Raw genomic sequence first — 11,645 nt, 5'->3', positions numbered from 1 at the left:
AGAGGCCCTCTCAGCGATACTCCGATCCCGAGCGGCCGATTTCCCGACGGCGTGGTTCTAATCATGTATGGCCGGTCGGGACTCACCCACGGCCGCCCTAGTGGGGGTGGGGGGGGGGGGGGGTCTATCACCGGGGGGTGGGGCCTTATGGGCGGTCGAGGCAGCAATCGGGCCGGTCCGATGGAGGGGCGCGGGACCGATCGGGGGGGCCTTCTTTCTCGGTGATGGTCCACAGTCCGAGTCCACCATGGCGCTCGCCGCGGCCGCTGGAGGCCGCCGCCATGCGCGGACTCAGAACAGGAGGTGTGGGGGTCCGTATCAGCAGCCGAAGCTGCGTGACGCTCCCTGGGTCCCTGCTAGCACTCTGCAGGTAAGTAAATTGCTCTATATGATTTTCAGGAAAGTCTGACGTGGGGACATAGCCCCATTTTGGAGAATCCAGCCCATGATTTTTCACTTCCTCAATCATCCTGATGTTACACATCTGGTCAAACTGCCTCAGAATGATGTGAAAACGCCATCACGTCACATGTACTTGGCTTCAGCAAAAGTGGCAGAGAACCAATCCATTTTGTCTTTTCTACCTCTCTCCCTGAGAAAGAAAAGGAAGACTTGCATTTACATAGGGTGTTTCATGACCACAGTATACTCCAAGCGCTTCACAACCAATCAAGTGCTTTTGAAGTCGGCCCATAATACAGGAAAAGCAGCAGCCAATTGGGCAGCACGGTAGCATTGTGGATAGCACAATTGCTTCACAGCTCCAGGGTCCCAGGTTTGATTCCGGCTTGGGTCACTGTCTATGCGGAGTCTGCACATCCTCCCCGTGTGTGCGTGGGTTTCCTCCGGGTGCTCCGGTTTCCTCCCACAGTCCAAAGATGTGCAGGTTAGGTGGATTAGCCAAGATAAATTGCCCTTAGTGTTGGGTGGGGTTACTGGGTTATGGGGATAGGGTGGAGGTGTTGACCTTCGGTAGGGTGCTCTTTCCAAGAGCCGGTGCAGACTCGATGGGCCGAATGGCCTCCTTCTGCTCTGTAAATTCTATGATTTAGCAATGAGTGCACAGCAAATTCCAACAAGCCGGAAAGTGTTAATGTCCGGGGTTTTTGGGACCGTTTGATGCACAAATATTGGCCAGGCTGCCAGCTTTTCTTTGGAATAGTGCCGTGGGATCTTTCACATTCACCCGAGCAGGGGGATGGGGTCTTGGCTTTAATATCTCAGCCAAAGGAGGGCTGTTGGAACAATGCAGCACCTCCCTCAGGTCTGCACTGGGAGTGTCAGCTTTGATTTTTGTCCTTGAACTTGGAACCTCGTGACTCAGAGGCCGGAGAACCACCAACTGAGCCATGGCTAAAAGTCTGAGAGATCATGGGGAGGATGTCAGTGCGGATTTAAAAAAATATAAATTTAGAGTACCCAATTCAGGGGCGAAATTCTCCCCCAACGGCGCGATGTCCACCGACTGGCGCCAAAAACGGCGCCAATCAGACGGGCATCGCGCCGGCCCAAAGGTGCGGAATGCTCCGCATCTTTGGGGGCCGAGCCCCAACATTGAGGGGCTAGGCCGACGCCGGAGGGATTTCCGCCCCGCCAGCTGGCGGAAATGGCGTTTGTTGCCTCGCCAGCTGGCGGAGGCGGAAGGGAAAGAGTGCTCCCACGGCACAGGCCCACCCGCGGATCGGTGGGCCCCGATCGTGGGCCAGGCCACCGTGGGGGCACCCCCCGGGGTCAGATCACCCCGCGCCCCCCCCCAGGACCCCGGAGCCCGCCCACGCCGCCTGGTCCCGCCGGTAAATACCAGGTTTAATTTACGCCGACGGGACAGGCAATTTCTGGGCGGGACTTCGGCCCATCCGGGCCGGAGAATTGAGCGGGGGGTCCCGCCAACCGGCGCGGCCCGATTCCCGCCCCGGCCCAATCTCCGGTACCGGAGACTTCGGCGGGGGCGGGATTCACGGCGGCCAACGGCCATTCTCCGACCCGGCGGGGTGTCGGAGAATGACGCCCCGTTTTTCCAATTACGGGCCATTTAGCGTGGCCAATCCACCTACCTCGCACATCTTTGGGTTGCGGGGGCGAAACCCACGCAGACACAGGGAGAATGTGCAAACTCCACACAGACAGTGACCCAGAGCCGGGATCGAACCTGGGACCTCGGCGCCGTGAGGCAGCAGGGCTAACCCACTGCATCACTGTGCTGCCCTGTCAGTGCGGGTTTTATCATAACTTGGACAGAAGATCAGAGGAAACTCTGAATCTGATTATGTCATTTTTTTCAGCCATTATTCCACCAAAGTTGTCAGAACCCTATGAAATGCCCAGGTTTACTCTCCGTCAAAAGAGAAAATAATTGGACTTAACAAAAGTATTCTGAATAGAAAGCACGTTGCCCTAGGTTCGCGAGACGTTCTTTGAATTTTTTTTTTTGAAACAACCCAATTCACTCTGTCGCCCTGTATTTCTGTATTCGATCGCGGAGCAGACAGGCTGTCGGGCTGTTGGAAGTTAATAACATTCCCTCAGCACAGTACAAAGTCTTACAGCACCAAGTTAAAGTCCAACAGGTTTGTTTCGAATCACGAGCTTTCGGAGCACAGCTCCTGCCTCAAGTGAAGGAGCAGCGCTCCGAAAGCTAGTGTTTCGAAACAAACCTGTTGGACTTTAACCTGGTGTTGTAAGACTTCTTACTGTGCTCACCCCAGTCCAACGCCGGCATCTCCACATCAGGGGTTCCCTTAGCAGTCATCGACTCCGTCACATCAGGGTCCCTCCATTTCACTGTGTCCTACATTGTGGGAATTTGAGTCCTGATCCTCCTACCATTCACCAACCTGCCCCTTCACCATTTCTCCATTGGCAAAGCTGTCCTCAGGAAGCTTGGTTTAAGGTCACATATGCCCTTTACCCCTGCAAATCTGTTGATAAACTGGAGGAGCTTCAAATTGCTCTCTAGAAACACCTATCAAGAGAAGGCTTGCCCTCGGAAGAAAAGCGAGGCCAACTATCCTGGATCATAATTTTTAAACATTTCTACACTCATTTCACTCCATGTTATAAACCTCAATTCCACAACTTCCACACACCACCCTCACCCCCACACCCCCCTCACCCCCACCCCCACACCACCCTCACCCCACCCCCACCCCACCCTCACCACCACACCCCTACACCACCCCACCCCCACACCCCTACACCACCCTCACACCGCTACACCACACCACCCTCACACCCCTACACCACCCCACCCCCACACCACCGTCACCCCCACCCCCACACCACCCCACCCCCACCCCCACACCACCGTCACCCCCACACTACCATCACCCCCACACCCCCACAGCCCCGTCACCCCACCACCCCACCCCCACACCATCCCCCCACACGCCTACCCCACCCACCCCCACACCACCGTCACCCCCACACCACCCCACCCCACCCCCACACCACCCCACCCCACACTACCATCAACCCCACACACCTACACCACACCACCCCCACACCACCGTCACCCCCACACCACCCCACCCAACCCCCACACCACCCCACCCCACACTACCATCAACCCCACACACCTACACCACACCACCCCCACACCACCCCACCCCCACACCACCATCTCCCCCACACCCCTACACCCCCACACCACTGTCACCCCTACACCACCGCCACCCCCCACACCACCGTCACCCCCACACCACCCTCACACCCCCACAACCCACTCACCCCTACACCACCGTCAACCCCACACCCCACCAGCCCCACACCACCCTCACCCCCAAACCACACTCACCCGCACACCACCGCACCAACCTCACCACCACACCACCGTCACCCCCACACTCCCCCCTCGGCCCGCGGTCTAATTATGCATCTTTCTTGTTTCTTGCAGCAGCTGCTGGTGATTGGATGGATCCTTCTGGTGTCCCACCCCCCCCACCCCAGCCAGAGCCAGAGCCCCCCAGTGAGCCGAGCCCCCCTGTGAGCCGAGCCCCCCTGTGAGCCGAGCCCCCCTGTGAGCCGAGTCCCCGTGTGAGCCGGGCCCCCCCCCAGTGAGCCGAGCCTCCCTGTGAGCCGAGCCCCACTGTGAGCCGGCCCCCCCTGTGAGCCGAGCCCCCCTGTGAGCCGAGCCCTCCTGTGAGCCGAGCCCCCCTGTGAGCCGAGCCCCCCTGTGAGCCGGCCCCCCTGTGAGCCGGCCCCCCCTGTGAGCCGAGCCCTCCTGTGAGCCGAGCCCCCCTGTGAGCCGAGCCCCCCTGTGAGCCGAGCCCCCCTGTGAGCCGAGCCCCCCTGTGAGCCGGCCCCCCTGTGAGCCGGCCCCCGTGAGCCGAGTCCCCCTGTGAGCCGAGCCCCCCTGTGAGCCGAGCCCCCCTGTGAGCCGAGTCCCCCTGTGAGCCGAGTCCCCCCCCGTGAGCCGAGTCCCCCTGTGAGCCGAGCCCTCCTGTGAGCCGGGCCCCCTGTGAGTCGAGCCCCCCCTGTGAGCCAGGCCCCCCTGTGAGCCAGAGCCCCCCTGTGAGCCGAGTCCCCCTGTGAGTCGAGCCCCCGTGAGCCGAGCCCTCCTGTGAGCCGAGCTCTCCTGTGAGTCGAGCCCTCCTGTGAGCCGAGCCCCCCTGTGAGCCGAGCCCCCCTGTGAGCCGGCCCCCCTGTGAGCCGGCCCCCCCTGTGAGCCGAGCCCTCCTGTGAGCCGAGCCCCCCTGTGAGCCGAGCCCCCCTGTGAGCCGAGCCCCCCTGTGAGCCGGCCCCCCTGTGAGCCGGCCCCGTGAGCCGAGCCCCCCTGTGAGCCGAGTCCCCCTGTGAGCTGAGCCCCCCTGTGAGCCGAGCCCCCCTGTGAGCCGAGTCCCCCTGTGAGCCGAGTCCCCCCCCCGTGAGCCGAGTCCCCCTGTGAGCCGGCCCCCGTGAGACGAGCCCCCCTGTGAGCCGAGTCCCCCTGTGAGCCGAGCCCCCCTGTGAGCCGAGCTCTCCTGTGAGTCGAGCCCTCCTGTGAGCCGAGCCCCCGTGAGCTGAGCCCCCCTGTGAGCCGAGCCCTCCTGTGAGCCGGGCCCCCCCTGTGAGCCGGGCCCCCCTGTGAGCCGGGCCCCCCCGTGAGCCGAGTCCCCCTGTGAGCCGAGCCCCACTGTGGGCCGAGCCCCCCGCTGTGAGCCGGTCCCCCTGTGAGCCGGGCCCCCCCCAGTGAGCCGAGCCCCCCTGTGAGCCGGGCCCCCCCCAGTGAGCCGAGCCCCCCAGTGAGCCGAGCCCCCCTGTGAGCCGGGCCCTCCTGTGAGCCGAGCCCCCCCTGTGAGCCGAGCCCCCCTGTGAGCCGACCCCCCCTGTGAGCCGAGCCCCCCTGTGAGCCGAGCCCCCCTGTGAGCCGAGTCCCCCTGTGAGCCGAGCCCCCCTGTGAGCCGACCCCCCCTGTGAGCCGAGCCCCCCTGTGAGCCGAGCCCTCCTGTGAGCAGGGCCCTCCTGTGAGCCGAGCCCTCCTGTGAGCCGGGCCTCCCCCAGTGAGCCGAGCCCCCCTGTGAGCCGGGCCCTACTGTGAGCCGGCCCCCCTGTGAGCCGAGCCCCCCTGTGAGCCGAGCCCCCCTGTGAGCCGAGTCCCCCTGTGAGCCGAGCCCCCCTGTGAGCCGAGCCCCCCTGTGAGCCGAGCCCCCCTGTGAGCCGAGCCCCCCTGTGAGCCGAGCCCCCCTGTGAGCCGAGCCCCCCTGTGAGCCGAGTCCCCCTGTGAGCCGAGTCCCCCTGTGAGCCGAGCCCCCCCCCGTGAGCCGAGTCCCCCTGTGAGCCGAGCCCTCCTGTGAGCCGAGCCCCCCCCCCGTGAGCCGAGTCCCCCTGTGAGCCGGGCCCCCCTGTGAGCCGAGCCCCCGTGAGCCGAGCCCCCCCCCGTGAGCCGAGTCCCCCTGTGAGCCGAGCCCTCCTGTGAGCCGAGCCCCCCCCCAGTGAGCCGAGCCCCCCTGTGAGCCGAGCCCCCCTGTGAGCCGAGCCCCCCTGTGAGCCAAGCCCCCCTGTGAGCCGAGCCCCCCTGTGAGCCGAGCCTCCCTGTGAGCCGAGCACCCCCCCCCGTGAGCCTGGCCCCCCTGTGAGACGAGTCCCCCCGTGAGCCGAGTCCCCCTGTGAGCCGAGCCCCCCCCCGTGAGCCGAGTCCCCCTGTGAGCCGAGTCCCCCTGTGAGCCGAGTCCCCCCGTGAGCCGAGTCCCCCTGTGAGCCGAGCCCCCCCCCGTGAGCCGAGTCCCCCTGTGAGCCGAGTCCCCCTGTGAGCCGAGTCCCCCCCCCCCGTGAGCCGAGCCCCCCTGTGAGCCGAGCCCTCCTGTGAGCCGGGCCCTCCTGTGAGCCGAGCCCTCCTGTGAGCCGGGCCCCCCCCAGTGAGCCGAGCCCCCCTGTGAGCCGGGCCCTACTGTGAGCCGGCCCCCCTGTGAGCCGAGCCCCCCTGTGAGCCGAGCCCCCCTGTGAGCCGAGTCCCCCTGTGAGCCGAGCCCCCCTGTGAGCCGAGCCCCCCTGTGAGCCGAGCCCCCCTGTGAGCCGAGCCCCCCTGTGAGCCGAGCCCCCCTGTGAGCCGAGTCCCCCTGTGAGCCGAGCCCCCCCCCGTGAGCCGAGTCCCCCTGTGAGCCGAGCCCTCCTGTGAGCCGAGCCCCCCCCCCGTGAGCCGAGTCCCCCTGTGAGCCGGGCCCCCCTGTGAGCCGAGCCCCCGTGAGCCGAGCCCCCCCCCGTGAGCCGAGTCCCCCTGTGAGCCGAGCCCTCCTGTGAGCCGAGCCCCCCCCCAGTGAGCCGAGCCCCCCTGTGAGCCGAGCCCCCCTGTGAGCCGAGCCCCCCTGTGAGCCAAGCCCCCCTGTGAGCCGAGCCCCCCTGTGAGCCGAGCCTCCCTGTGAGCCGAGCACCCCCCCCGTGAGCCGGGCCCCCCTGTGAGACGAGTCCCCCCGTGAGCCGAGTCCCCCTGTGAGCCGAGCCCCCCCCGTGGGCCGAGTCCCCCTGTGAGCCGAGTCCCCCTGTGAGCCGAGTCCCCCCGTGAGCCGAGTCCCCCTGTGAGCCGAGCCCCCCCCCGTGAGCCGAGTCCCCCTGTGAGCCGAGTCCCCCTGTGAGCCGAGTCCCCCCCCCCGTGAGCCGAGTCCCCCTGTGAGCCGAGCCCTCCTGTGAGCCGAGCCCCCCCCCCGTGAGCCGAGTCCCCCTGTGAGCCGAGCCCTGCTGGGAGCCGAGCCCTCCTGTGAGCCGACCCCCCTGTGAGCCGAGCCCCCCTGTGAGCTGAGCCCTCCTGTGAGCCGAGCCCCCCTGTGAGCCAAGCCCCCCGCTGTGAGCCGGTCCCCCTGTGAGCCGGGGCCCCCCCAGTGAGCCGAGCCCCCCTGGGAGCCGGGCCCCCCTGTGAGCCGGGCCCTCCTGTGAGCCGAGCCCCCCTGTGAGCCGAGCCCCCCTGTGAGCCGAGCCCTCCTGGGAGCCGAGCCCTCCTGTGAGCCGACCCCCCTGTGAGCCGAGCCCCCCTGTGAGCCGAGCCCTCCTGTGAGCCGAGCCCCCCTGTGAGCCGAGCCCCCCCCCCCTGTGAGCCGAGCCCCCTGTGAGCCGGGCCCTCCTGTGAGCCGAGCCCTCCTGTGAGCCGAGCCCCCCTGTGAGCCGAGCCCTCCTGGGAGCCGAGCCCCCCCCCCAGTGAGCCGAGCCCCCCTGTGAGCCGAGCCCCCCTGTGAGCCGAGCCCCCCTGTGAGCCGAGCCCCCCTGTGAGCCGGGCCCCCCTGTGAGCCGGGCCCCCCCTGTGAGCCGGGCCCCCCCTGTGAGCCGGGCCCCCCTGTGAGCCGGGCCCCCCTGTGAGCCGGGCCCCCCTGTGAGCCGAGCCCCCCTGTGAGCCGAGCCCTCCTGTGAGCCAAGCCCCCCTGTGAGCCAAGCCCCCCTGTGAGCCGAGCCCCCTGTGAGCGAAGCCCCCCTGTGAGCCGAGTCCCCCTGTGAGCCGAGCCCTCCTGTGAGCCAAGCCCCCCTGTGAGCCAAGCCCCCCTGTGAGCCGGGCCCCCCTGTGAGCCGAGCCCCCCTGTGAGCCAAGCCCCCCTGTGAGCCAAGCCCCCCTGTGAGCCGAGCCCCCTGTGAGCGAAGCCCCCCTGTGAGCCGAGCCCCCCTGTGAGCCGAGCAGCGACGGGGATAACGGCACGGAACGGGAGCCATTTACCCGGAAGCCAGGAAAGCTCCATCCCAGAGACACTCACCTCTCAGCTGCTCCAGTACATCAGGTGGAGGTAGGAACTCCCAAGGGGGCCGACGGTCGGAGGACAGGCTGACCCCAGGGACTAGCTGCCATCCAGATGGATTTCGGGCTTATGGAATGGATAGTCCCATCGATTGTGGAGATGCGATCGCAGAGCCAGGGGCTACATGAGGGGTTGTCGGCGAGCATCCAGCACCTGCAGGCGCAGGTGGAGTGTCCAACCCAGGAGCAGGGGGTGTGTGCCGGCCATGCGTGCCATCCAGGCCAATGCCCCATGGGTGGTCTCCACGGTGCAGGCCTTGGGGGCAAGGGTTTTGGCCCTGTCCAGGGCCTGGAGCAACCTGTGCAGGCAGTGGCAGAGGCCCAGGACAGGGCTGCCTTCTCACAGGCAACCGTGTACCAGGGCCACCTGGACATTGCAGCGGCTCTCCAGAGCGTGGTCCAGTCACAGCAGGTCATGGCCGAGAGTGTCGGCAACATTGCCCAGGTGCTGGCCGACGTGCCACAGACGCACAGGGAGGTGGCCCAGATCCAGAAGGTGGTGGCACAGTCGCAGGTTGATGTGGCGCAGTCCCAGACGGTGGTGGCCCACTCCCTGTGCTCCATGGCCGCGAGCATTGAGACCCTGGTCGAGATGGCAGCGAGGTGGCAGGGGAGCCTCAGGGGTTAGCACCGCTTGCACCCCCATCCCATGGAGTAGCCCGGGGGCCATCGGGCACCCCAGGGGAGGAAGGTGATGGGGCCCGTGCTGGTGACTCACACAGTAAAGGTGCCGGAACACCTTGGACTCCCTTACTTCCTTTTTAAAAAATAAATTAAGAGTACCCAATTCTATATTTTTCCAATTAGCGTGGCCAATCCACCTACCTTGCACAACTTTGGGTTGTGGGGGTGACACCCACGCAAACACGGGGAGAATGTGCAAACTCCACACGGACAGTGACCCAGAGCTGGGATCGAACCTGGGACCTCAGCGCCATGAGGCAGCAGTGCTAACCACTGCGCCACCATGCTGCCCAGACTCCTCTCCTCCCCTCTCTTTTTCCTGGTGCATCTGGGGCCAGCGGGCAGAACAGCGCAGCACCACACCACCTGGGACACCAGAGCAAAAACCGGGCCCATCCAGGCCCAGTCGACCCAGAAGACGGCCGCCAATGGGGATCCAGGTCGCAGGGCGGGAATCACAGCAGACTGCCTCCACTCCTGGTGTACCGTCTGGCGATCCACCTAGACATGTCGTTAGGGCCGTAAGGCCAGAAAAGAAGACACCAGTTAAGTTGGCACTGGTGCAGGGCAGAGTTTAGTGATAGGGGCTAGGGCATGGGGTGGTGCGGGGGGAGCGTCTGAAAGAGGCCGTGAATCGTCGAGTGTGCTGGGATGAAGCCGTTGTGCACACATGCCCGGGTATTGGGCACAGATGTGCACGGTGCGCATCTGATGGTCACATATCAGCAGCACGTGTGGAACCCCTTCCGGTTTGTGTAGAGCAGCCTGTCACCTGCAGGTGTTCACAGGAACTTGCCGTCGACCACCCCCTGGACCGGGGTATGTCGGCAATTGCGGCGAACCCCACTGCCTGGATATCCTGGTGGGCTCGGTCCACATTGAAGTGGATGTATTGTGCCGACCGGGCATACAAGGACTCGATGATAGCGCGGATGCACCTGTGCACTGAACTGTGAGAGACCCCGGACAGGTCCCCACTTGGCACCTGGAATAACCTCATGGTGTCAAAGTTCAGGGTGACCGTCACCTTGATGGCCACTGGGAGCGGGTGTTCTCCCTCATACCCCCATGGTGCCAGGTGTGCTATCACCTGGCAGACATGTCGCACTGTCTCTCTGCTCAGCCGGAGTCTTCGACGGCACGTCTGGTAGGTCCTCGAATGACAGGCACTGCCTTTGCACGCGTGGCCTCATGCCGCACTTCCTCCTCCTCCTCAGCCTTTGGGCGGCTGGCACTCCATCCTCAGCGGCTGCTTCCTGTTCCTCTAGGGCAGGCTCCACTGCTGCCCACTCCACTGTTGCCCTCATGCCCGACCAGGTCCAGTGGGCTACATGGTGGTTATCCTTGAGTGGGCCGCGTGATACCCCGCCGGTGGGTGCCAGCTGGTTGGGTGGGTGGGGGGGGGGGTTTGGCGGAGGGTGATTTGTGGGAGTGGTGGGGTGGGGGAATCCATGCAGCTAGTGTCACTCTGCAGAACCAGCGGCCAGGGTGGGTGGTCAGTGGCTGCCTTCCAGGCTGCGGCAATGGCGGTCCGTGCCTGGGGACCTCCCGAGTCCCGTGGGGTGGTCACCCCGGCTCACGGCCAAGAAGCTAGTGGCACAGTCGCAGCGTGATGTGTCGCAGTGCCAGACGGCGGTTCTCCCCACCCACCGTCCGGCCCTGGCAGGGTCCCTCCCACCCCAGCCAGCCAGGCCAGTGTCAGACCGGCAGCCCATGGTCGCGCCTCTCCATGTCCTACCTCCTCTTTCTCCCTTATCAGTCATGGCACCCGTTTCACGATTTTTAAATGCACAAGTGAACCTTGCCGTCGGGAACTCGGCCCATCGGCAGAGGAGAATCGTGGAGGCCTTGGAGAATACTGGGTCAGGCTTGCTAATGATATGCCAATTGCGTTTCCTGTACGTGTGGCGCGGAAGGCAGTGGCGCCGCTGTCGAGGCACTCCCGGAGAATAGCAATTTGGCGTGAAACCAGTGCCAAAAAAATCCCGCTGATGGAATTCCTTTACAATTTCTCCTTTCCTCTGCAATCATTGTGCTTTTAAAACCCAAGCTTGGTGTCACCAACTTTCTGATTTTGACATGGTTTTGCTCTTCCTTTGTCCCACCTAATGGGGCGTGTGAAACAGGCTGTCTGTTTTCCTGAATAGTTCCCTGTCTTGTCATGCTTTGTCTCACCAATGGAGACAACACAGCCAAGGGAGGGAAAAGAAGATATCAAAGAAGGATACAGTTTTGAAATTACTGAAAACAATTAACAAGTGTTCACGGCTTGGGTAGCCCACGTCCTTGACAGTAAAATATTGTGTAATCATTCAAATCCAAATTTGCACCGTCTGACATTGCACAGCTTGTTCCTTTTGTCCTGATCAGCATGTTGTTGGGTTAATATCTTTTCAAAACCAAAGTACCGCTGTCTTTATTTCACTGAGTAGGATGACTCATTACCTGAATACAGTGGGCAAACTTTTAATTGTTGCATAAATCTTTTGATAAAAGGAAGTTATATTTGAATGGGTACAGAGTTCATGAACACAAGTTTATCAGGCGCAGCATGAGGTAGCAAGTGGGATTTAAGTCACAAAAGCTGGATCTGTCAATTCCCAACCATTCAATCACCATTTCAGGTCCCCCCCCCAAAAAAAGCCACTGGCTTTCAAAACACCTGAAGTAACCAGGTATTGTAAAAAAAAAAGGAACCTTAAGTTGGAAATGATCAAGAACCAAGAACAATTATTATCGGCACACTTGGACGCTGAAATCATTTACCAGTTGT

The sequence above is a fragment of the Scyliorhinus torazame genome, chromosome 4 (genome assembly GCF_047496885.1).
Source record: "Scyliorhinus torazame isolate Kashiwa2021f chromosome 4, sScyTor2.1, whole genome shotgun sequence".
Classification (NCBI taxonomy): domain Eukaryota; kingdom Metazoa; phylum Chordata; class Chondrichthyes; order Carcharhiniformes; family Scyliorhinidae; genus Scyliorhinus; species Scyliorhinus torazame.
The sequence above is the reverse complement of the archived record's forward strand: the minus strand, read 5'-3'. Positions refer to the sequence as shown.